Here is a 23,754-nt window from a genome sequence, read left to right as displayed (position 1 = left end):
AAAAATTAAAATTACCATATATCCCAGCAATCCCACTTCTGGGTTAGGATATGTGAAAGAAATGAAATCACTATCTTGAAGAAATAACTGTAAACCCATGCTCATTGCAGCATTATTCACAATAGTCAAGACATAGAAACAATCTAAGGATCCATCAACAGATGCATGGATAAAGAAAGTGTAGAATGTCAAAACATAAAAACCTAATGGAATATTCCCTCAAAACAATAGAATGCCATTCAGCAATAAAAAAAAAAGCCTGCCTTTTGCAACAACATGGATGGATCTTGAAGGCATTATGCTAAATAAAACAGGTAAAACAGAGAAGGACAAATACTGTATAACATCACTTACAAGTGGAATTTCAAAAAGCCAAATTAAAAAAAAAATAAGTAGAATAGTGGTTGCCAGGGCCTGGGGTGGGGAAAACGGGGAGATACTGATTAAAGGGCACAAACATCTAACTATAAGATAAATAAATTTTAACGGTCTAAAGTACAGCATGGTGACTATAATTAACAATATTGTGTTATGTATTTGAAAAGTATTGAGACAGTAAATCTTAAAATCTATTATCACAAAAAATAAACTTTAATTAAGGGAGGGATGGAGATATAAACCTACCTTATCAAAGTAATCATTTGACAAAATATGTGTGCATCAAATCATTATGTTGTACACTTTAAGCTTACATAGTTTATGTCAATATTATCTCAATAAAGCTGGAAAAGAAAGTATAATATGGATCATCTGAATGCTGAATGAAATAAGATATTCTATCTATTTCATCGATAACCTATTTTAAGTATTTAGATGGTTTCATTGTTGTTGTACACATCTGTGATGCCTTCTGTCACCAACAACCTGGGTTAGGCCAAACGTCACAGGTGAAGGGCATACTCCTCCACAAGAATGCCCTCACTTCTGAAAAGAGCCACAAGTTCAAGGTTATCCACGCCACTCCACTCTTGACCAGCTGGCTACAAATTTGGGAATCCCCACTAACCAATCCCCCACTTTCCACAATTTCCCAGAATGTCTTACACAACTCAAGAAAGAGCTACAGGTACTACAGTTTTATTTTAGCAAAACAATACAAATCAGAACCAGCCAAAGGAAACAATGCATAAAGACAAGTCTTGGAAGGCACCAAATGAAAAGTTTCCATCATCCATGAGGTTGCATTACCCTCAGGCATACCCATGTGTGACAAAACACAAAGTACTCCTGACCAGGGAAATTTACCTGTGTTTTATTGGGATTTCACAAGATGGGTATGATTACTTGAATAGTTAGTCATGGGATCAAACTCCATCTGCAGCCACCTTCTCATCCCAGACTCATGTCATAAAGCTTGAAGATCTAACCATTTAATCATGTGGTCGATCTTCCTGCCATGGCCAGCCCTCATCCAGAGTTATCTCATCAGCATGAACTGTCCACCATGCATAACATATACCCTCGTCACTTGGGAAATATCAAAAGTTTAGAGGTTAACTTCTAGGACCCAGAGGCAATGACCAAATTCTTTATTACACAACACCTGAAGTAGAAACTTAAGCTGATCACATTCCTCCATTCATAGTTCATTGGCCCAGCCAGTGCCCACAAAACTTCTCTTTTGTTTTTTTTTAATATATATTTATTTTTACTTTATAGTTAATTCTATTTTAACTCCTTTTCCCCATTGTACTCACTCTAATGCATTTTCTTATATATACTGAGATACATCTTCATCCTTATGGAATATATAGTAATTAATATACATAAATGGCATAGTGTTAAAAAGTCTATCCTCAACTCTTAACATCATTGTTTTACAGCTATGTATATGGCTGTGTGGCTTCTAATTACTGTGTAGTATTCTATAAGATGGGTTTCCATGGTGGCTCACTCAGTAAAGAATCTTGCAATGCAGTAGGTGCGAGTTTGATCCCTGGGTCAGGAAGATCCCCTGGAAAAGGACATGACAAACCACTCCAGTATTCTTGCCTAGAGAATCCCATGGACTGAGGAGCCTGGTGGGCTACAGTCCATAGTGTGCAAAAAGTCAGACATGTCTGAAGTGACTGAGCATGCACACATGCATTCTATGAGTTTCATATGTCTCTATTTATTTATCTATTCCTGGACTCACTGATCCTCTATGTTGACTCTAATTCCCCTTTTCCACAAACAGTGCTGGGCTGAGCATATTCCTATGTGTCCCTTTAAGGATTTATACCAGAGTATCACTGGAGTAAATGCCTATGAATGGAATCGTAGACTAAAGATTGTTGCAGTATAACTAAATCTAACCAGACTGTGCTTCACAACAGCTGAGTCAGTGGTGTAGGGAGGTCTCTATTTCACAATGTAACTGACAATCCTTAATGCTATCCAGTTTTCTAAGTTCTACAATTTGATAGGGGTGATGTGTTTCACCGTTGTTGTTGTAATTTGTATGCTCTAATTACTAATGAATTGAAACATCTCTTATTCTTGTTAGGCATTTAGTTTCCTCTGTCTGTGAATTGCCAGTTCATATCCTTTGCCCATTTTTACACTGAATTTACTGTCTTGATTTTCAGACAAGTCTTTGCACATTTCATGTATTTACCTCTTGTTCTTAATACTAAAAACCTTTTCTCCGCCTACAACCATCTGTCACTTTTGTTTGTGTCTTTCATTGAAATATGCCTCTAATTTGATGTAGCTAAATAACTATTTTCTTCTCTTTATGATTTGTACGTTTGCAGTCTTCTATGCAAAGCTGTTCCTCACTTTCAGGGATTTCCTCACTTTCAGGGTCTGGGATTTTTCTACATATTCTTCTATTAATTTTATAATTTCATCTTTCATATTTAGGTCATTAATCCATATGGTATACACATTTGCACATGATATAAGAAAGGGATTCAAACTTTTCACCCCATATAGTGTACCAGTTTTCCCAACAACTTCTAAATAATCTTTTTTTCCCTATTGGTTTGTATTGTCCAATTTACATATCAATTCCCATATAAACAGGTCTATTTCTGAATCCTCTATTCTTGGGCCCCTTGTGTCCAGTATTATGCCCATATTATAACTGTAGTGGGCTTCCCAGATAGCACTAGTAGTAAAGCATCTGCCTGCCAATGCAGGAGACACAAGACATGTGGCATCCCTGGGTTGGGAAGATCCCCTGGAAGAAGGCATAGCAACCCACTATAGTACTCATGCCTGGAAAATCCCATGGAGAGAGAAGCTTGATCCTTTCAGGAGTCCACAGGGTTGCAAAGACTTGGACGTGACTGTAGGAAATTAGCACGCACACACACATAACTGTAGTATGTTTTATTTACTGAAGGTGAGACACAATATGTTTATATTCCTTTAAATCATTTCCCCACAAATGTTTGACTCATTTTGCTATTGTATTAATTTGCTTTTGTAAATGATATAATGTTGTCTCCTGTATTTTCTAGCTAGTTATTTTTATTGCCATAGAAAAAGTCTATTGATTTTTGTTAGCTATTCAGCAACCTTAATCAATTTTCTCATTAGAACTAATAACTTGCCTGTTGATCTCTTAGGTTATCTACACAGCTAAACGTATCACCAGCAGATAATGACAGTTTCATCTCTTCTCTTTCAATCTTTATGCCTCTCATTTTTCCTTTCCAATTTTATATTCCTGACATTGCTATAATAAACATTCTGAAAGCTAAATGCTTGAGTACAATCATTTTTTAAATAGGATATATTCATAGAAGTGAATTTTCTGGTCAGAGAGTATTTTTTAATTTTTAAAGCTTTTACATTATATTTTCATAATTTATATAATAAATTTACATCAAAACATTTTTCTATTAATAGTATAATAAAATGATCATACTTTGGAATTTTCATTAATATCTGGGGTTATCTATTTATCTATTAAATAATTTAATAATTATTTAATATTATTAAAATATTAAAAGGTGTCTTCTTTTAATTTCCTTTCTTATTATTAAAAATGTTGAAATTATGTTCAAGTATTAGGTATGGAATGAATGCAATGAGGTACTTAAGAAAATACATTTGTTTTTATCTGTCAAAAGTTTATTAAGATATTGAATAAGACAATTAACATATCTGAATGCTCTTTGGCTTACATGCAAAATCTGTTCTCTAAATGCATAAAATATTCATCATCCATATCTTCAATTTTTTGAATATTTGCTTTGTATAGCCATATGGTACTAGGTATGGTCAAGGGATCAAACAGCCTAAAAATTTTGATTCTTATTCTTAAAGAGCTTCCATTCTATCAGGAAAATAAAAGTGACAGACATGAATAGCTATATCAGATGATATAAAATGATATTTGTCATAGGAGTCTCATGAATGAGTTGTATGGAATGTTAGACAATAAAATGAGAGGATTTTAAAGAATTCAATAGGCAGTGAAGGGCAGTGAAAATTTTTCAGTAGAAAAATAAAGAGATTGCAGTCACATTTAAGATAACTTAATCTGCTGGTGGCATTTGAGATGAACTGGGGGAAGTCAAGTGTTAGTCACTCAGTCGTGTTCAACTCTTTGCAACCCCATGGACCATAGACCACCAGGCTCCTCTGTCTGTGGGATTCTCCAGGCAAGAATACTGGAGTGGGTTGCCATTTCCTTCTCCAGGGGATCTTCCCAACCCAGGGATCGAACATGGGTCTCCCACATTTCAGGCAAGCTCTTTACCATCTGAGCCACCACAGGAGCCCTGGGAAGGTTAAAAAAAAGTGGCCTAAAGACTCATCAAGTGGTTGACAAAATATTTAGACCAGTTTGGGGAAATGGGCATCTAACCAGGAAAGTAATGAAAATTGGAAAAGAAGGATATGAGAGATAGGTATTATGGGCCTATATAATAGGGAATGGTTTCTTTTATTTACTTATTTGGCTGCTCTGAGTCTTAGCTGCAGCATGCAGACCCTACTGCATGTGAGATCTATTAATAGTTACTTGACCAGAGATAGAACCCAGGCCCCGTGCATTGGGAGCCTGGAATCTTAGCCACTGGACCATCAGGTAAATCCCATTAGTAGGGAATAATTTTTTAGCTTCAGCTACTGAGAATATAGAAGAGTCATTAACACAAATGGGTTAGAAGTCTAGAAAAAGACTAATCTGAACTTGGAAATTGGAAAATTAATGTTTGATATGTAGCCTAAAGAGCTGGAATTGTGTGTGTATCTAGTTCAGAATAGAAGATATTGATTTCAGCAGTGTCTCTATAAAACTGAAAATGAAAATTGTTTGGCTAAACCTACCAGAGAAAGACAGAGAGCAAGAAGATAAAAGAGTGTTTCATTAGTGATTTCTAAAAAAACACATTTATTTATTTAGGCTGTGCCAGTTTTCGTGGCATTCAGGGTCTTTCAGGTATGGCATTTGAACTCTTAGCTGCAGTATGTAGGATCTAGTTCCCCGACCAGGGACTGAACCAGGGTCCCCTGCTTTGGAAGCACAGAGACTGAACCACTGGACTACCAGCAAAGTCCTAATGGAGTGATTTCTTACAGATTTCAAGTACACAATTGACAAGGAATGAACCCACCGAAGAAGCAGGAAAAGAACTCAAGATTGTGGGGTAATGAAAGCCAAGGGAGATTAGAAGCAGGTTTTAATAAAAAGGATTGAACACCACAAATAATTCACCAAGAACAGACTTGGTTCTGGTGCTTAACAAGCATCAGTGACCTTTAGAGGAGTAGATCTAAGGAGTGACAGGTCTTAAAGCTAGAAGAAATTTATTAGCCACAAGAAAGAACAAGCTATGACAGTCAGCATTCTATGTAGAAGCGTGGTGATGAAAAAAAATGATGAGACATAAGATACTCCCTCAAGTGGATTGTGGGAAAAGGCTTGTTAGGGCCAGGGAAACCAGACATGTTTATAGATAGAATCAATGCAATTTGTGAAGAGGAAAATGTTATAGATGCAATAGGAAGAGCATAATTAATGGAACAAAGCCTTTAATTATATAGGCAGTAGTGGAATAGAGATGCAGGGAAGGATTAATTTCAAAAAGGAGGGGTAAATTTTACCCAATGAGCAGAGACATTTTCTCTGAATAACTCAATTTTCACAAATAGGGATAATAGCATTTTTAATGTGTAAAAGGGAGCAACTAAATTGTAACCTGTAGAGTTTAGGACTGAGTTCATTCTCCTCTCAGAATAGCAGTTTTGAAAAGTGTCAGTGGCAAAAGATGCTTTCTTGATAATAGAATGGAGATTTTCTCTTCTAATAGAATCATTTGCATTTATAATGTTTAATTCTACTATGTATTTGAGTCAAGGGATTGCTAGGGGAAAACTCAGGGTATATTCTCCCACAGTTCCAGCATTTAAACCAAGTCCAAAGGATTTTTGTGAGGCCCTGAAATATACCTTCACCAGTGACTTCCTACATTGTAAATTGCCTCTGATTATAAAACTAGCCACCACATTCTGCTATACCCTAAGGCTCTTTCTTTTCTGGTAGTCTATCCATCCTATAATCCTGTAAGATCAATATTTGACCTCATACCTCATCAATATTTGACCTCATACAGTTATTTATCTGCCCAGTTGTGGCACGAAAGATGGGGAAAGTCATGTGACCACACTATGCTCTGTTTCCTCCTCTTGTTGTTCAATTGCTAAATCATATCCAGCTCTTTGTAACCCCATGGACTGCAGGACGCCAGGGTTCCCTGTCCTTCACTATCTCTCAGAGTTTGCTCAAATTCTTGCCCATTGAGTCTGTGAAGCTATCTAAGCATCTCATTCTCTGCTGTTCACTTTTCTCTTGCTCTCAATCTTTCCAAGCATCAGAGTTTTTATCAACAAGTCACTCTTCACATCAGATGGCTAAAGTATTGGAGCTTCAGCATCAGCCCTTCCAATGAATATTCAGGATTTATTTCCTTTAGGATTGACTGGCTTGATCTCTTTGCTGTCCAAAAGACTCTTAAAAGTCTTCTCTAGCACCGCAATTCAAAAGCATCAATTCTTCAGCACTTAACATTCTTTATGGTCCAGCTCTTACATCCTCACATAACTACTGGAAAAACCATAGCTTTGACTATATGGACCTTTGTTGGCAAAGTGACATCTCTGCTTTTTAATATGCTACCTATGTTTGTCATAGCTTTCCTTCCAAAGAGCAAGTGTCTTGTCTTTTAATTTCATGACTGTAGTCACCATCTGCAGTGATATTAGAGCCCAGTTTCTCCTCTCAGTTCAGTCGCTCAGTCGTGTCTGACTCTTTGTGACACCATGGACTGCAGCAGGCCAGGCTTTGCTGTCCATCACCAACTCCTGGAGCCTATTCAAACTCACAGTCATCTCATTGGTGATGCCATCCAACCATCTCATCCTCTGTCATCCCTTCTCCTCCTGCCTTCAATCTTTCCCAGCATCACTGTCTTTTCCAATAACTCGGTTCTTTGCATCAGGTGGCCAAAGTATTGGAGTTTCAGCTTCAGCCTCAGGCCTTCCAATGAATATTCAGGACTGATTTCCTTTAGGATTGACTGGTTGGATCTCCTTGCAGTCCAAGGGACTCTCAAGAGTCTTCTCCATCACTGTAGTTCAAATGCATCAATTCTTTGGTGCTCAACTTTCGTTATAGTCCAACTTTCACATCCATACATGACTACTGGAAAAACCACAGCTTTGACTAGACAGACCTTTGCTGGTAAGGTAAAGTCTCTGCTTTTTAATATGCTGTCTAGGTTGGTCATAACTTTTCATCCAAGGAGCAAGTGTCCTTTAATTTCATGGCTGCAGTCACCATCTGCAGTGATTTTGGAGCCCAGAAAAATAAAGTCTGTCACTGTTTCCATTGTTTCCCCATATATTTGCCATGAAATGCTGGGACCAGATGCCATCATCTTAGTTTTCTGAATGTTGAGTTTTAAGCCAACTTTTTCACTGTCCTCTTTCACTTTTATCAAGAGGCTCTTGATTCTTCTTCACTTTTTGCCATAAGGGTGGTGTTACCTGCATATCTGAGGTTATTAATATTTCTCCCAGCAATCTTGATTCGAGCTTGTGCTTCATCCAGCCTGGCATTTCCCATGATGTACCCTGCATATAAGTTAAATAAGCAGGATGACAATATACAGCCTTGACGTACTCCTTTCCCAATTTGGAACCAGTCTGTTGTTCCATGTCCAGTTCTAACTGTTGCTTCTTGACCTGCATACAGATTTCTCAGAAGACAGGTCAGGTGGTCTGGTATTCCCATCTCTTTCAGAATTTTCCACAGTTAGTTGTGATCCAACAGTCAAAGGTTTTGGCATAGTCAATAAAGTAAAAGTAGATATTTTTCTGGAACTCTCTTGCTTTTTCAATGATCCAGTGGATGTTGACAATTTGATCTCTGGTTCCTCTGCCTTTTCTAAATCCAGCTTGAGCATCTGGAACTTCATGGTTCATGAACTGTTGAAGCCTGGCTTGGAGAATTTTGAGCATTACTTTACTAGCATGTGAGATGAGTGCAATTGTGAGGTATTTTGAGCATTCTTTGGCATTGCCTTTTTTCTTTGGGATTGGAATGAAAACTGACCTTTTCCAGTCCTGTGGCCACTGCTGAGTTTTCCAGATTTGCTGGCATATTGAGTGCAGCACTTTCACAGCATCATCTTTCAGGATTTGAAATAGCTCAACTGGAATTCCATCACCTCCACTAGCTTTGTTCATAGTGATGCTTCCTAAGACCCACTTGACTTCCCACTCTAGGATGTATGGCTCTAGGTGAGTGATTTCTCATCTAGGAGTGATGAGTGATCTCTCCTCTAGGACACACAAAACACTACACTTTGTTGAAGGTGAAAGGTATAGCTGGTCAACCCGATTCAGTGAAATGAGCTGGTTCACTTGCTGGTATGACTGAAGTTGGATGAGTAAAGGCAGCTGGAGCCCTCACAAGGAGGGCAGATTCCTTTCTGTGGCTCTGAGGATTCAGAGCTAGCAAATGAGATGATTCTTTCCCAGTGCTCTGATCCTGAGAGACCCTGATATCTATAAGAATGGACTGGCTGACTGCCATATCAAAACTAAGCCTGACGACAGAGGATGAGATGGCTGGATGGCATCACTGACTCGATGGACATGAGTCTGAGTGAACTCCGGGAGTTGGTGATGGACAGCAAGGCCTGGCGTGCTGCGATTCATGGGGTCTCAAACAGTCGGACATGACTGAGTTGACTGAACTGAACTGAACTGAATTATATATTTGCTTAGGAGCTTGTCATAAGGTTGGAGTCTATTTTCAGTCTTTGTAAACGATGTGCTTTCTGTGACTTCCTGGCAGTCCAACGGTTACAACTTCCTCTTCCAATGAAGGGGGTGCGTGTTCAATCCCTGGTCAGGGAGCTGTTTCTACATGCTGTATGGCCAGAAATTCAAAACATAAGACTGAACAGATGTTGTAACAAATTAAATAAAGACTTTTGAGAAAAGAGATATGCTTTCATTTACTTAAATTGATAAACTCTACACTTAGTTGAAAAATAAAATCAGGTATCGATTTATTAGGCCTGTGGTTTACAAATTAAAAATACTGAATACTGTAATATAATAGCGTAACTCCTTTTAAAATGTAATGCACTTTTGTGCTTTTCTTTAACTTAAGCTTTACATGCTCTCAGACATGTCATAGTCACAAGATAAACCTAGTTTTTTACCTGGGTACATCTGGTATAAGAGCAGATGGTACTATACCTTCTACTACTTTTAAACTCTGGCTTAATTTATAACATGAAACATGGCTTAGCTTTAAATGCTGCTACTTCTTATGGACTCCCTTCTGCTTTTTTAAGTTTCTATATCTTATTGCCCTGCCCTGTATTGTGAATGTCCAAGCTTATGATTCAATGGGACTATCACAAAACATAGGAGACAGAAGTTTTGGAAGAATTATAACAAAATGTTACCAGAGTTATTTTTATACTGTGGGATTATTAGTAATTTCCTCTCTTCTCTATGGTACTTCTACATACTTCCTTTCTTGTATTTATTATCCTGAAATAGCCCTGATATAATCCCTAAAATAGTCACAAAATATTGTATTTTTTTAAAAAATAAGAAAAGCGATACTATTTACATTTTGAAATGTGATTAATTGTAAATTGTTTACGCCTGAATCATTTTTTTCTTTACAATGCCATAAAAGAAGTTTTGAATAAAGCTAAAGTAAGCTGAAACTTTTAACTCCCACTTTTAAGATTCATAAAACTTTGCTCCCTTTTGTAATTAATTTACACATATGCATGTGTGTGATTTTATAAACACTTATTTTTACAGTTCGTATTTCTAAATGGAACTGGAGGTAAAGCAAACCAAATTTTGCCGACTCTTGTGACTTAAGAAAAATAATTTTACTTACACAAACCAAACTGAATTCCAAACCATTTATTTCCACCCACACTCATCTTTTATATAATCCAATCACTTACCATTCTTTTGATTTTATTTTTCTGGAGTGGGAAATATTGTGGTCAGTATTCTAATTTCACACGCACACATGAAAGAAGACTTTAGTCAGAGCAATGTAGTTAGTCTCATTTAAACTACTGCTGCTTTTCTTACTGTAAAATTTAACTTTAAAAACACATCAAATAACACTATATACATTTGTGAAGGACTGAGGATATTGAGTTCTCTTTTTCTTACATGCTAAGTAGCTTCATGTCTGACTCTTTGTGACCCCATGGGCTATAGCCCACCAGGCTCCTCTGTCCATGGGATTCTCCAGGCATGAATACTGGAGTGGGTTGCCATGTCCTCCTCCAGGGAAATTTCCCTACCCAGGGATTGAACCCACGTCTCCTACATCAGCAGGCAGATTCTTTACTGGTGACCACCAGAGAAGTTCTTTTCTCTCCTTACCATTTTTAAATTCAGTGGAACCATAATCTCTAAGAACTATTGCTAATTTAGAAAGAACTATTGTTAATTTCAGAGAAGGCAATGACACCCCACTCCAGTACTCTTTCCTGGAAAATCCCTTGGACAGAGGAGCCCAGTAGGCTGCAGTCCATGGGGTTGCTCAGAGTCGGACAGGACTGAGCTACTTCACTTTCACTTTTCACCTTCATACATTGGAGAAGGAAATGGCAACCCACTCCAGTATTCTTGCCTGGAGAATCCCAGGGACAGGGGAGCCTGGTGGGCTGCCGTCTATGGGATCGCACAGAGTCGGACGCGACTGAAGCTACTTGGCAGCAGCAGCAGCAGCAGCAATTGTTAATTTAGAAAATTCCTTACGTGGAAATATACCCCATTTCTTGCCAAGTTTATGCAACCGGGGTATGTCTTGATCTTGTGCTATTCAACTCTTTCTGGATACCTGGCTTATAGGTTTTATTCCTTATACTGTATTTTAAGAGCAATGTGTACATCAATGTTACTGAACACTGAGAAGTAATCTAACAGGGAAACTATCCCAGAAGGATGACTGTTCACGTCCAAGAAAGTCTCTATCCTTTAGGGAAAAAATGACTCAATGGGGTCAAGTTGGCAGGGAAAAAATGTATATGATACTATACATTTATCATTATAATTATATATTATCCCCTGAAAAGTAATGACTCTGACCACCTTACTGCTGCTGCTGCTGCTGCTGCTAAGTCACTTCAGTCATGTCTGACTCTGTGTGACCCCAAAGACGGCAGCCCACCAGGCTCCCCCATCCCTGGGATTCTCCAGGCAAGAACACTGGAGTGGGTTGCCATTTCCTTCTCCAATGCCTGAAAGTGAAAAGTGAAAGTGAAATCACTCAGTCGTTCCCGACTCTTATCGACTCCATGGACTGCAGCCTACCAGGCTTCTCCATCCATGGGATTTTCCAGGCAAGGGTACTGGAGTGGGGTGCCATTGCCTTCTCCGGACCACCTTACTAACTATCTCATAAGATTATTGTGAAGATGAAATGAGAATTTAGGTGAAAGTTTTTTTTTTTTTTTTTTTGGTAAACTCTAAAAGAACATGCAGGTATCATTGTTCTTCTTGAATCACTTATTTCTGCATCATGTCTGGAAGAGTGTAAAAATGACCTGACATGCTATGTGGTATCCTGTATAGGAGGGGAGTTGGGGGAAGAATGGATACATGTATATGTATAGCTGAGTTCCTTTGCTGTACACCTGAAACCATTATAACATTGTTAACTAGCTATAGCCTAATATAAAATAAAAAGTTTTAAAAACAGAACTAACAACCTAAAGTTAAATATTTTCTTATGCTGAGTAAATTAATCACATTTAGAAATATACCAGTTTGTAAAATTCTTTCCCTTGTGTTCAAGTTAGAATTCAAGCAATGTGTCACAAATGAGATGATAGAGATATCGACCTGAATTTTTCTATCAGGAAATTGTGCAGTTCAGAGGAAACCATTGTGGACTAATTCAACTGATTTCTAGCACTCTGCCATCTCACCAGTTGAGGCTGTGGCAGCTCAGCACTGATAATAGATTTTTTGTTGTTTGTTTAATTCCTACTATTTGCATTTGATATTTGTTATTTATATTGCATTTTTAATCACCATATTACATTCACAGTTGAAAGATATGATAGCTATCCATTATTTTATTTTAATATTATCATTACAGTATTTGTGCTTAAACTGAAAGCAATACATGCAGTTTTCCAGGTACAAGGATTTAAAGGGGGTAGAACTGTTCACAGCTTCCATGGACAACAGCAGTGCTGATTACAGATCATTCAAACAAATGTTCTTTGATTTGGCTCTTATAAGCACGTCTGTCTCTGCTAAGGGGTGGGGGTGGAATAAAACAAGTGATATAATTCCCTATGTGTTGAAACCTTTTAGCTGGGAACAGCTTTTTAATGGCTTTTTCTGCAGTCAGCAAGAAATGTACATTTATTCAACTGAAAGCAACAATGATGATAAGGAGGAAAAAAATGTTTCCAACTCTTGTTTCACTCTGTGATTTTCAAGATGGTTTTCTGAAGTTTCATTTACAGTCTCTAACAAAGCAAATCAAGAGATACATATATTATCTGTGTATAAAACACAATAAAAGTATAAAGAGAAATAAAATGACTACATCAGATGATACTGCAGTGTATCTCCTCAGACAGGGCCTATTTTATTCCTAATCATAAAGAATTGGTTGGCTAATGTTAGGTATTTATCCACTTTTGGGAGGAAAAAAATTTCCCAGTTCAATTTAGTATAATAAGTCACCTAATGTTCACATCCTTTGAAACAAAAGAGAGGAGGAGGTGGTCCTAAGATGGTGGAGGAATAGGACAGGGAGACCACTTTCTCCCCCACAAATTCATCAAAAGAACATTTGAACGCTGAGTAAATTCCACAAAACAACATCTGAATGCCAGCAGAGGACATCAGGCACCCAGAAAAGCAGACCATTGTCTTCGAAAGGAGGTAGGAAAAAATATAAAAGACAAAAAGAGAGACAAAAGAGATAGGGACGGAGCTCCGTCCAGGGAAGGGAGTCTTAAAAAGGAAGTTTCCAAACACCAGGAAACACTCTCACTGCTGAGTCTGTGGCGAGCCTTGGAATCACAGAGGGCAACATAACCAGGAGGAAAAATAAATAAATAATTAAAACCCACAGATTATGTGCCCAACAGTAACTTCCCTAGCAGAGAAGCAGCCCAGACGCCTGCATCTGCCATTAGCAAGCGGGGGCAGGGCAGGAAGGCGCAGGCTGCATTGCTTAGAGTAAGGACCAGGCCTGAATGCCCTGAGGGCAATCTGAGGGAACTAACTTGGGCTAGCAAACCAGACTGTGGGATAGCTACCATGCAAAAAGCCCTAACCTAAGAAACCGTCAGGACTAAGCAGAGCTAGCTAGCTGCAGACAATCCCCCTCCGGTGACAGGCAGCCAGAGCTGGAAGGGGGCAATCGCGGCCCCAGAGATGCACTATCTACCAAACTGCAAGCAGGCTTCGTTGCTAACTAAGACTTCTTGGGATTCTGGAGGGTCAACAACCGCCTAAGAAGGTGTGCTGTAGGGTACATCCAGAACACCAAACGGCAGGGACGGCGGAGGCCATAAGTTGCAGTGACTGTGCTCACCAAACACCTGGTAACCTCAGCTGCTCGGACCTGGGAAGGGCACAAAACGCAGGCCCAACCGAGTCTGCACCTCTGAGGACTACCCGAGTACCTGAACCTGAGTGGCTTAGACCTGGGAAGTGCACACAACCCAGAGCCGGCCTCAGACAGTTCCCAGCAGAGCAATCTGGAGCCTAAGCAGTCCTGTGGCTACTGCTGAGTTTTCCAGATTTGCTGGCATATTGAGTGCAGCACTTTAACAGCATCATCTTTCAGGATTTGAATTAGCTCCACTGGAATTCCATCACCTCCACTAGCTTTGTTTATAGTGATGCTTCCTAAGGCCCACTTGACTTCACATTCCAGGATGTCTGGCTCTAGGTCAGTGATCACACCATCGTGATTATCTGGGTCATGAAGATCTTTTTTGTACAGTTCTTCTGTGTATTCTTGCCACCTCTTCTTAATAGCTTCTGCTTCTGTTAGGTCCATACCATCTTTGTCCTTTATCGAGCCCATCTTTGCGTGAAATATTCCCTTGGTATTTCTAATTTTCTTGAAGAGATCTCTAGTCTTTCCAATTCTGTTGTTTTCCTCTATTTCTTTGCATTGATTGCTGAAGAAGTCTTTCTTATCTCTTCTTGCTATTCTTTGGGATTTTGCATTCAGATGCTTATATCTTTCCTTTTCTCCTTTGCTTTTCACTTCTCTTCTTTTCACAGCTATTTGTAAGGCCTCCCCAGACAGCCATTTTGCTTTTTTGCCTTTCTTTTCCATGGAGATGGTCTTGATCCCTGTCTCCTGCATAATGTCATGAACCTCTGTCCATAGTTCATCAGGCACTCTATCTATCAGATCTAGGCCCTTAAATCTATTCTCACTTCCACTGTATAATCATAAGGGATTTGATTTAGGTCATACCTGAATGGTCTAGTGGTTTTCCTTACTTTCTTCAATTTAAGTCTGAATTTGGCAATAAGGAGTTCATGATCTGAGCCACAGTCAGCTGCTGGTCTTGTTTTTGTTGACTGTATAGAGCTTCTCCATCTTTGGCTACAAAGAATATAATCAATCTGATTTTGGTGTTGACCATCTGGTGATATCCACGTGTAGAGTCTTCTCTTGTGTTGTTGGAAGAGGGTGTTTGCTATAACCAGTGCATTGTCTTGGCAAAACTCTATTAGTCGTTGCCCTGCTTCATTCTGTATTCCAAGGCCAAATTTGCCTGTTACTCCAGGTGTTTCTTGACTTCCTACTTTTGCATTCCAGTCCCCTATAATGAAAAGGACATCCTTTTTGGGTGTTAGTTCTAAAAGGTCTTGTAGGTCTTCATAGAACCATTCAACTTCAGCTTCTTCAGCATTACTGGTTGGGGCATAGACTTGGATTACTGTGATATTGAACGGTTTGCCTTGGAAACGAACAGAGATCATTCTGTCGTTTTTGAGATTGCAGCCAAATAACTGCATTTCGGATTCTTTTGTTGACCATGACGACTACTCCATTTATTCTGAGGGATTCCTGCCCACAGTAGTAGATATAATGGTCATCTGAGTTAAATTCACCCATTCCAATCCATTTTAGTTCGCTGATTCCTAGAATGTTGATGTTCACTTTTGCCGTCTCTTGTTTGACCACTTCCAATTTGCCTTGATTCATGGACCTGATATTCCAGGTTCCTATGCAGTCTTGCTTTTTACAGCATCAGACCTTGCTTCTATCACCAGTCACATCCACAACTGGGTATTGCTTTTGCTTTGGCTCCATCCCTTCTTTCTTTCTGGAGTTATTTCTCCACTGATCTCCAGTAGCATATTGGGCACCTACTGACCTGGGGAGTTTCTCTTTCAGTATCCTATCATTTTGCCTTTTCATACTGTTCATGGGCTTCTCAAGGCAAGAATACTCAAGTGGTTTGCCATTCCCTTCTCCAGTGGACCACATTCTGTCAGACCTCTCCACCATGACCCTCCATATTGGGTGGCCCCAAGGCATGGCTTAGTTTCATTGAGTTAGACAAGGCTGTGGTCCTAGCGTGATTAGATTGACTAGTTTTCTGTGAGTATGGTTTCAGTGTGTCTGCCCTCTTGCAACACCTACCGTCTTAACTTGGGTTTCTCTTACCTTGGACGTGGGGTATCTCCTCACGGCTGCTCCAGCAAAGCGCAGCCGCTGCTCCTTACCTAGGACGAGGGGTATATCCTCACTGCCGCCCCTTCTGACCTTGAACGTGGAATAGATCCTCTAGGCTTTCCTGCGCCCGCACAGCCACGGCTCCTTGGAGGTGGGGTTGTTCCTCCCGGCCGCCGCCCCTGGCCTTGGGCATGGGGTAGCTCCTCTCGGCCCTTCCTGAGCCCTCGAAGCCTGGCACTCTCGGCTGCTTCCCCTGACCTCGGATGTGGGGTAACTCCTCTTGGCCGCCTCTTCTCGGGCATAGGGTCCTCCCGGCTTCTGCCCCTGACCTCGGACGTGGGGTAGCCGCCAGCGCTAAATATGCAGGTAGCAGCCTGTAGGGCTATCCAAAGTGGCAAACATTATCCCTGGAAGCCCAACTGCCCTTGTAGGATGCCACCACCAGATGGACTTCTAGCAGGCATTGTGTGCCTGTCACCCGCCCTAGTGGGTTCACTGAGAGTTGTTGTTGTCACACCTGTTGTGGGGAACATGAAAGATGAAGGCCTGAATCTCTAGAGGGATTGGATATTATACATTGTCTTCCTCCCGAGGGCCAGCTATTGTCTGTTTTTCCCACCAGGAGATTGTAGCGGCAACACTGTGGGCCGGACAGGGCTCAGGAAAAGAGCATGTAACAGGATGGAAGGAGGCAGGGCACAACTTTTGAAAGAATGACATAGCCCAAGGGCATAACATAAACCAATTAAAATCAAATGGGTCCAAGATGACAAGTCAAATTCAACTAAACCTTGATCCTCAATTTGCAAGCTAAATGACACATCCAGAGGTGCCATGACAGTTCCAAGGCATTGTCGAAAGACCAAGGAGTGGGTGGTTCCCCAATTGTTGGAATGATCCTCCTGCTCATTAGCATATGAAATTACCCAGCCCATAAAAAACCAACCACACCACATTCCATGGCCTTTGCACTCACCCTCTGTGGAGTGTGCCACTCTCTGAATCCAAACAAAGCTACCTCTTAACCTTTCACTGTCCTGTGGCCACAGGACTGGAAAAGGTCAGTTTTCATTCCAATTGAAAAGAAAGGCAATGCCAAAGAATGCTCAAACTACTGCACAATTGCACTCATCTCACATGCTAGTAAAGTAATGCTCAAAATTCTCCAAGCCAGGCTTCAGCTATACATGAACCGTGAACTTCCAGATGTTCAAGCTGGTTTTAGAAAAGGCAGAGGAATCAGACATCAAATTGCCAACATCCGCTGGATCATCAAAAAAGCAAGAGAGTTCCAGAAAACATCTATTTCTGCTTTATTGACTATGCCAGAGCCTTTGACTGTGTGGATCACAAGAAACTGTGGAAAATTCTGAAAGAGATGGGAATACCAGACCACCTGACCTGCCTCTTGAGAAATTTGTATGCAGATCAGGAAGCAACAATTAGAACTGGACATGGAACAACAGACTGGTTCCAAATAGGAAAAGGAGTACGTCAAGGCTGCATATTGTCACCCTGCTTATTTAACTTCTGTGCAGAGTACATCTTGAGAAATGCTGGACTGGAAGAAGCACAAGCTGGAATCAAGATTGCCGGAAGAAATCTCAATAACCTCAGATACGCAGATGACACGACCCTTATGGCAGAAAGTGAAGACAAACTCAAAAGCCTCTTGATGAAAGTGAAAGTGGAGAGTGAAAAATTTGGCTTAAAGCTCAACATTCAGAAAACGAAGATCATGGCATCTGGTCCCATCACTTTATGGCAAATAGATGGGGAAGCAGTGGAAACAATGTCAGACTTTATTTTGGGGGGCTCGAAAATCACTGCAGATGGCGATTGCAGCCACGAAATTAAAAGACACTTACTCCTTGGAAAAAAACTTATGACCAACCTAGATAGCACATTGAAAAGCAGAGACATTACTTTGCCAACAAAGGTCCGTCTAGTCAAGGCTATGGTTTTTCCAGTGGTCATATATGTATGTGAGAGTTGGACTGTGAAGAAAGCTAAGCACTGAACAATTGATGCTTTTGAACTGTGGTGTTGGAGAAGACTCTTGAGAGTCCCATGGACTGCAAGGAGATCCAACCAGTCCATTCTAAAGGAGATCAGCCCTGGGTGTTCTTTGGAAGGAATGATGCTAAAGCTGAAACTCCAATACTCTGGCCACCTCATGTGAAGAGATGACTCATTGGAAAAGATTCTAATGCTGCCAGGGATTGGGGGCAGGAGGAAAAGGGGATGAGATGGCTTGATGGCATGGCTGACTCGATGGATGTGAGTCTGAGTGAACTCCAGGAGATGGTGATGCACAAGGAGGCCTGGCGTGCTGTGATTCATGGGGTCGCAAAGAGTCGGACAGGACTGAGTGACTGAACTTAACTGAACTGAACCTATCACTGTGTCCCTCACTGAATTTTTTGCACTAAGACATCAAGAACCTGAGCTTCATTAGGTCCTGAAACTAGGCACCATGGGCTTTGGCCAGGCTCAAGTCCCAGTCAGATGTGACTGAGTGACTAAGCATAGCACAGTGTCCCTGCCATGCGGGTTTGAATCTGTCTTAGGTAAACAGTTTCAAACACAACTTCCAGAAATGGAAAAATGATGGCCTGCCCAATATTTTGTAAGTTGTGGCATAGATGGAGAGAGGTACTGAAGGATGGGAGGAAAAAGCAGTGGGAAAAAATGTGTGGAAAAATCCCTTTCATAACCTTCTGGAAAATCTGCTAAATACCTGACCTGTACTCACAGTTTTCATTGGTCTGATCCTTGGCACAAAGAAGATTAAGGACATAAGAACCCCCACATGCTTGGGCAACAAATACTAAGGCGCAGTGGATAGCAGAGTCTTTGGGACACACTGGGGACTAGCCCCTGCCAGAGTCCCTCAATTGCACCCACTGCTGCTCACCTGTTCTCAGAGGGTTTGAGGAAACAAGGAAGGAGAGATTACAAAGGAATTAAGATTTTGTTAGCCATATATCCTTCTAGCCATAGGAACGAGGACCTCCTACCTTATCCGGAGGTCTTCTGGAATCTGAGACTGAGCTGTGTGAGCTTGCTGCCAAGTTTTTTTTGCTGTCTCAGTTTCCAGCACACTGGGCTTCTAGTCACATCCACTGTACTGGGTATTCTTCGTGTTCACCTTCCACCACTGGAGCTTTTGCCGAGTTGGGTTTCTGCTGTGCTTGGCCTCTGCCTTGCTGGGGGTGGGGTGGGGGTGGGGCAAGCTGAGGTTGTTTCAGTCAGGTTAAGTCTGAGTCACAGCACCAGAAATGTCAGGGGAATGTGTAATTTCCTTGGTTCTGTCTCACCACAGCAAAGATTTGAAATGGCAGACTGGTGTTACAGCTCAGTTACAGCTCAGAGTTTTATTAGGCAAGCAAAGGAAAGTACACCCTGGAAGCGTGAGGGCAGGCTGACCCCAAAGGAGAGGACTCAATCTGTCTTGCTTTCTTCATTTTATACGTTTGTCTCCTTGCCTCCTTGAGCCTGTTCTATGCAAATTGGGCTAACCAAGAAGGGGGTGTGTTTATTTCACCTTAAGTTTTCAATCTGGTCAGTGGATTTTCTTTTGTTCCATTTTCAAGGGCTTTTCCTTTCTTTGTGTTTTAGCCACTGCCATTTTGGACTCCTTTTTCCTATTCTAACTACCTAACTACATCTCCACGTGGAGAGGCGGCATAGAAAGGGTGGCCCAGCCCCCTGTTCTCACTGTACCAGCCCAAGTATCAGACAGTGAGTGAAGCTGTCATATATCCACACTCAGCAGATGTAACAAGAACTACAAAGGAGCCCAGTGACCAGCCAGAACAAAGGCCCCATATATACACCATGTCCTGTCATCCCAGCCACCCCCAGCCATTCAGGTTTCCATAGGTACTGTCCTAGTCACCACAGAGCTTCAGATCAGATCAGATGAGTCACTCAGTCATGTCCGACTCTTTACAACCCAATGAATCTCAGCACGCCAGGCATCCCTGTCCATCACCAACTCCCGGAGTTCACTGAGACTCACGTCCATCGAGTCAGTGAGGCCATCCAGCCATCTCATCCTCTGGCGTCCCCTTCTCCTCCTGCCCCAAATCCCTCCCAGCAACAGAGACTTTTCCAATGAGTCAACTCTTCGCATGAGGTGGCCAAAGTACTGGAGCTTCAGTTTTAGCATCATTCCTTCCAAAGAAATCCCAGGGCTGATCTCCTTCAGAATGGACTGGTTGGATCTCCTTGCAGTCCATGGGACTCTCAAGAGTCTTCTCCAACACCACAGTTCAAAAGCATCAATTCTTTGGCACTCAGCCTTCTTCACAGTCCAACTCTCACATCCATACATGACCACAGGAAAAACCGTAGCCTTGACTAGATGTAACTTTGTTGGCAAGGTAATGTCTCTGCTTTTGAATATGCTATCTAGGTTGGTCATAACTTTCCTTCCAAGGAGTAAGCGTTTTTTAATTTCATGGCTGCAGTCATCATCTGCAGTGATTTTCGAGCCCCCCAAAATAAAGTCTAACACTGTTTCCACTGTTTCCCTATCTATTTCCCATGAAGTGGTGGGACCAGATGCCATGATCTTAGTTTTCTGAATGTTGAGCTTTAAGCCAACTTTTTCACTCTTGTCTTTCACTTTTATCAAGAGGCTTTTGAGTTCCTCTTCACTTTCTGCCATAAGGGTGGTGTCATCTGCATATCTGAGATTATTGATATTTCTCCCGGCAATCTTGATTCCAGCTTGTGTTTCTTCCAGTCCAGCATTTCTCATAATGTACTCTGCATATAAGTTAAATAAGCAGGGTGACAGTATACAGCTTTGACGTACTCCTTTTCCTATTTGGAACCAGTCTGTTGTTCGATGTCCAGTTCTAACTGTTGCTTCCTGACCTGCATACAAATTTCTCAAGAGGCAGGTCAAGTGGTCTGGTATTCCCATCTCTTGAAGAATTTTCCATAGTTTCTTGTGATCCACACAGTCAAAGGCTTTGGCATAGTCAATAAAGCAGAAATAGATGTTTTTCTGGAACTCTCTTGCTTTTTCCATGATCCAGAGGATGTTGGGAATTTGATGTCTGATTCCTCTGCCTTTTCTAAAACCAGCTTGAACATCTGGAAGTTCACGGTTCACATATTGCTGAAGCCTGGCTTGGAGAATTTTGAGCATTACTTTACTAGCGTGTGAGATGAGTGCAATTGTGTGGTAGTTTGAGCATTCTATGGCATTGCCTTTCTTTGGAATTAGAAAGAAAACTGACCTTTTCCAGTCCTGTGACCACTGCTGAGTTTTCCAAATTTGCTGGCATATTGAGTGCAGCACTTTCACAGCATCATCTTTCAGGATTTGAATTAGCTCAACTGGAATTCCATCACTTCCACTAGCTTTGTTCGTAGTGATGCTTTCTAAGGCCTACTTGACTTCACATTCCAGGATGTCTGGCTCTAGATGAGTGATCACACCATCGTGATTATCTGGGTGGTGAAGATCTTTTTTGTACAGTTCTTCTGTGTATTCTTGCCATCTCCTCTTAATATCTTCTGCTTCTGTTAGGTCCATACCATTTCTGTCCTTTATCGAGCCCATCTTTGCATGAAATGTTCCCTTGGTATCTCTGATTTTCTTGAAGAGATCTCTAGTCTTTCCCATTCTGTTGTTTTCCTCTATTTCTTTGCATTGATCGCTGAAGAAGGGTTTCTTATCTCTCCTTGCTATTCTTTGGAACTCTGCATTCAGATGCTTATATCTTTCCTTTTCTCCTTTGCTTTTCGCTTCTCTTCTTTTCACAGCTGTTTGTAAAGCCTCCCCAGACAGCCATTTTGCTTTTTTGCATTTCTTTTCTATGGGAATGGTCTTGATCCCTGTCTCCTGTACAATGTCACGAACCTCATTCCATCGTTCATCAGGCACTCTATCTATCAGATCTAGGCCCTTAAATCTATTTCTCACTTCCACTGTATAATCACAAAGGATTTGATTTAGGTCATACCTGAATGGTCTAGAGGTTTTCCCTACTTTCTTCAATTTAAGTCTGAATTTGGTAATAAGGAGTTCATGATCTGAGCCACAGTCAGCTGCTGGTCTTGTTTTTGTTGACTGTATAGAGCTTCTCCATCTATGGCTGCAAAGAATATAATCAATCTGATTTCAGTGCTGACCATCAGAGCTTAGTTTCTGCCTTAATTCCCTGAACTACAAACTAGAACAATAAAGCGATTGTTGTTTTACAGTAGTGAGCCTTAGGTCGATTTGCTATACATTAACACATTAACCAAAACAAAGGTATTATTAGATCCATTTTATAGAAAAGGCAACTGAGGCTCAGAGAGGCTAATTTATTTCGTCGAAGATGTAAACACCAGTAAGTAATAGAGCTTGGATTTAAAACTATAGGTAGACTATTTCCTAGGCCTATGCTCTTAACTACTACACCAACTTTTCTCTGGTTTCAGTTAAAATGTAAAAAAAAAAAAAAAAATCGTAGAAGTAGAATCTGTTTCTCATGGGAGTGAATTCAAGTTCCAAAAGTTTAAAAGGTTTACCAGAAAATAGATAAAGGTGATGGCGGAGCAGGAGTGAAACCCTGGGTATCCCTCTCCAAGTTCAATAAGTTTTCTTTTTTCTTCTACAATAAAATATCTAACTGTGGTCTTTAGGTAACCACATACACCATTTTCTGCATGCAAAAATTAAAAATGTACTCAATGTGACAGATTTGATATCCCATAAAGTTCACCCATTTAAATAGAGAAAAACAGATTAGTATTTTAATTAAATTAATCAAAAAGCCAGTGTTTTGAGAAGTAACAGATGAATATTTAAAATAGGTAATAGCTCTGCCTTAACTAAAGACTTATAATTGAAATGTCTGAAATGATGGTCAGAAAGGAATGGTATCAATCCAGATAAGATGAATTTATTTTAAAAGCAAAAATGGCAAATTCTAGCAATGTCTGAAGCAATTAGAAGGTACTGAAAAGCCAAAATATTAAGTATTTTTTTTCAAATGACAATTGAAACTAAGCAGCATTCTATTACAAATTAACAATAACCATATAACAGTTTCACATAAGGTAGATCTATAAGTTTATTAAGTTTAATTTAAAACCTGACATATGAAAAAAAAATAAAAAATAAAAAAATCTGCCATATGACCCAGCAAGCCCACTGCTGGGCATTAACACTGAGGAAACCAGGATCGAAAGAGATATATGTACCCCAACGTTAAACGTAGCACTGTTTATAATAGCCAGAGCATGGAAGCAACTTAAATGTCCATCAGCAGATAAATAAATAAGAAAGATGTGGTACATATACACAATGGAATATTCAGTTCAGTTCAGTCACTCAGTCATGTCCGACTCTTTGGGATCCCAAGAATCACAGTATGCCAGGCCTCCCTGTCCATCACCAACTCCTGGAGTTCACTCAAACTCACGTCCATTGAGTCAGTGATGCCATCCAGCCATCTCATCCTCTGTCATCCCCTTCTCCTCCGGCCCCCAATCCCTCCCAGCATCAGGGTCTTTTCCAATGAGTCAACACTTCACATGAGGTGGCCAAAGTACTGGAGTTTCAGCTTCAGCAT

General features: G+C 40.5%; 1 long non-coding RNA gene across 1 annotated transcript in view; it reads right to left on the bottom strand.

Annotated features, from left to right (window-relative positions):
- The window catches only part of LOC132345847 (uncharacterized), a 108,189-nt gene extending 88,836 nt beyond the window's left edge, over window positions 1-19,353 (bottom strand). Inside the window, exon 1 of the long non-coding RNA XR_009495428.1 lies at window positions 19,192-19,353. This is a non-coding gene — a long non-coding RNA (uncharacterized lncRNA). The remainder of the gene's footprint in view (window positions 1-19,191) is intronic.
- Window positions 19,354-23,754: the final 4,401 nt, after the last annotated feature.

This window comes from Bos taurus, chromosome 1 (genome assembly GCF_002263795.3).
Source record: "Bos taurus isolate L1 Dominette 01449 registration number 42190680 breed Hereford chromosome 1, ARS-UCD2.0, whole genome shotgun sequence".
NCBI classification, from domain to species: Eukaryota; Metazoa; Chordata; class Mammalia; order Artiodactyla; family Bovidae; genus Bos; species Bos taurus.
Note: the sequence above shows the minus strand (reverse complement) of the source record. Positions and strands in the feature narration are given on the sequence as shown.